The 3171-nt window shown below is 28.3% G+C and overlaps 2 protein-coding genes across 10 annotated transcripts in view; one reads left to right on the forward strand and one right to left on the reverse strand.

Moving 5' to 3' along the window:
* Positions 1-3171, reverse strand: part of Hrb27C (Heterogeneous nuclear ribonucleoprotein at 27C) — a 181879-nt gene that overhangs the window by 55167 nt on the left and 123541 nt on the right. The gene's annotated exons all lie outside the window — the stretch shown is intronic.
* The window catches only part of Chsy (Chondroitin sulfate synthase), a 149294-nt gene continuing 148233 nt past the window's right edge, over positions 2111-3171 (forward strand). For both annotated transcript variants that reach the window (XM_024361943.2, XM_014417642.3), the window contains exon 1: positions 2111-2388. The gene's annotated coding sequence lies outside the window, so the exon portion shown is untranslated. The remainder of the gene's footprint in view (positions 2389-3171) is intronic.

Below are 3171 nucleotides of genomic sequence, written 5' to 3' on the forward strand. Positions count from 1 at the left end.
ATGTGTGTGTATAATCTTAAAAAATATTAGGTTTGATGAAAAATGTATTCTGACCATAACTACAGTTAATTGAATCTCCTTCATAAGTGGAAGTATATTTTTTTCTTTTCTATATCCTGTAGTTTCTGAGATATGGAGTAGATAAATATGGCTTATCAATCACTTAGCTTGGTATTGACTGTGAAGTATCGGAAAATTGGACTGACGCTTTCTCAAGTTGTATAATAGTGTAACTAAAAGTATTAAACAGGACACTTTTGTTTTTTGAATGCTAGGAGTAGATGTCTAATTTGACTGGAATAATATTTGTCCTTTCCATATTTGACATAAAACTCACTTTTTAAGAAAATATGATTAAAAATGAAATGTCATAGTATGATGCTTTCATAAATGAATTCATAATTATTTTAAATGCAGCTGATAAAACAATAACTTCTTGGAAAGTTTCTTTCTAGAAAATTTCTTATTACTAATCGATATTTTATATTTATCGCCAGAAGAAAATTTAATGAAATCGAAGTGATTACTAAAAGAGAAGTAGTTACTTAGCTTAAGTTGGGCAAGATCTTTTTGTCACTTCAGTTTTCATGGTGAATGGGCGATTTTTAGGAACGTATATTTAATATAACCACGGTGCTATTGTAATGAATTTTTTTTTCTTTGTAATTTCATGATTTTTCTCTCTATTACAGACCTTTTAAAATGCTCTAGAGTTTTTAAATATCTACCAATATAACTAGGTTCAGCAATATCTTAAACTTGAAATTCTCGTTATAGTGTGCATCAATTCATCATTCTTAAATCTGCAGTCGTATTATTTTTTTTTCTTACCTCCTATTTATTTTTATTTATTAAAACTATTACAATTATACATAGTACTTAAAACTAAGGATTATGTATAAACTAGAAACATTTTATCTTGGTTTGCCTTACGGCATCGCTTCTCGGCCCTTTCGGCTAAGATCTAAATGTAGCCGTATTATTTTTTTAATTTTCAAAATCCTCTTTATTTATGTATAATTACAATTACAAATATATAATATAATACATATTATATATACAAATTTTACATATTGACTTTGTTTGCCGTATGGCAGTATAAGATGGGTTACAGGGCCCGCTGAAGGCGGTTTTACATTGCTAACATAATAGTTTGGGGCTTACATAGAATGGGGTGGGACCATTCCGGCTGGTGGTGCCGTATTAGAGTTAGTCGACGACCTTATATGGAATCCCGAATGTTTCCGAAATCTAACGAATGCGACCGTTAATTAACGAGACCTTTATTAGTATTAATACAAGGATTAAATTGATATGCCAATTTAAACAAGGATTGAATTGATATATTGATATTTTAGGACTGAAAATAATTTGAAATTATAATTAAATATCGTAGAATGAAATTTCTCATTAGATTAGTATTAATTTTAAATTATAGAATTACTCTATCCAGTTTTGTGAAAGAATGAGAAGAAAATAATTGATTGAAATAATAATTTATTTTTAAAAAGTTCCTAATAAAATTACTAAGAATATTTTTAAAATTTATTTTTTTGATAACAAGTATTTTTTTTTGTATTTTGTGGCAAATATAAAAAAACACGAAATAAACTAACGAGGTGATATGAATTATTGTTTTACCTCTAGGGTTTCATATTCTTATTGTGACAGCCAAAGAAATAAACTGACTAAAAAAAAAAAAATACTAATAAAATATAATATATACACTTTGATAGAAATTAGATTACTCGATATATAAACTAAGTAAAATTATCCACTTAAGATTTTCACGGTGATTAAAATAATTTACCTACACATTGGGAAGTTGAAAATGTCCTTAATACGTGAGAACTTATTTGAAAACAAAAATGTTACTGCCTGCTGAGTTTTCTAAAGAAAGAAAAAGTAACTTTTTTTCGGATAACTGGAGTGTTCGGAGTACCGAAGTTCGGATTAGTGAGATTAAACTCTATACTCATATACTTAAATACAGTTACATATATAAAGGTATAACTTTTCGGTGGAGCAACGTGGTCCCGAAGAGACGAGGCTAGGAGTAGAAGGGAGAGAACCGGTCATGCAGTTTCCCCCACCGTTTTATTGTAGCTCGTAGAGGTTAGGCCGTTGTCCTCAGTACGGCGAATACCGGCTTCTTGTCTGGTAGTCCAAGGGAAGTCTTGGTCGGAGGTTTCAGTGTGCCGATGTACCGTGTGTTCAGAATTACGCTCTGACAAGCGTGTGGACAGTGGTGGAGTCCGGAGACTGCGTCTCGTACGAAACATTCCGAAGTGAAATTGCGTTTGAATTATTTAACAAAACTCGCCTATCTTTTATTACGTGTATGAAGAAATATTTGGCAGACTATGAAACGAGGAAATTTGTGGATTTGTAAGTAAATTTATTTGAATAAATTGGATTATAAACTATAGCTTCAATTTTACAATAATACTCTAATTATTTGCCATACATACATAAGAATGAGTATATTATAAGTCTTTTGATTTGAGAAACATATAAATGTAAAACTTTTTCTTGTCGAAATCTTACAATTGAAATAATTTATTTTTCATTGTTCTTCATACAAATATTCCAATTTTAAACATTAATTACACAATAAACCTTATGCCAGAAGTGTCGAAATTCTATTCAATAAGACTATATGATACAAATATATGAACCGAATTTTTTATTAAAGTTTTAGAAAGTCAATCTTAATAACTCGGATAAGTTCATCTATAAAATTATTTTAAAATGATCAGATATAATTTAAACATTTGAGGAGTTTTCTAACAAAAGTTGATATATCCATTTCTGAAAGGTATTTTTTTCTTTTTTTGACAGAGTTTTACACGATACGAACCTTATTGAGTTGTTTGCAAAATATTAATTTCCCCATATCACATCATTACTTTAATAATTATCTGACTTATCTGAATAAGATGCTTCCATCATATTTTTTAAATAACTTTTCAAATTAGTCATTTATAATTACTTAAATTGTTGTATGAAATGCCAAAAAGCGTATTATTTTACATATTAATAACAACACAATATGTACACATGAATCATCATAAAATAATGATTTAATCATAATATAATAATTCATAATTGATTATGTTAAGTAAAATTACTAATTATTTTCTGAATAATTATTTGTATATAATTAATAAA

Source organism: Halyomorpha halys, unplaced genomic scaffold (genome assembly GCF_000696795.3).
Source record: "Halyomorpha halys isolate HHAL.00 unplaced genomic scaffold, Hhal_1.1 Scaffold164.1, whole genome shotgun sequence".
Classification (NCBI taxonomy): domain Eukaryota; kingdom Metazoa; phylum Arthropoda; class Insecta; order Hemiptera; family Pentatomidae; genus Halyomorpha; species Halyomorpha halys.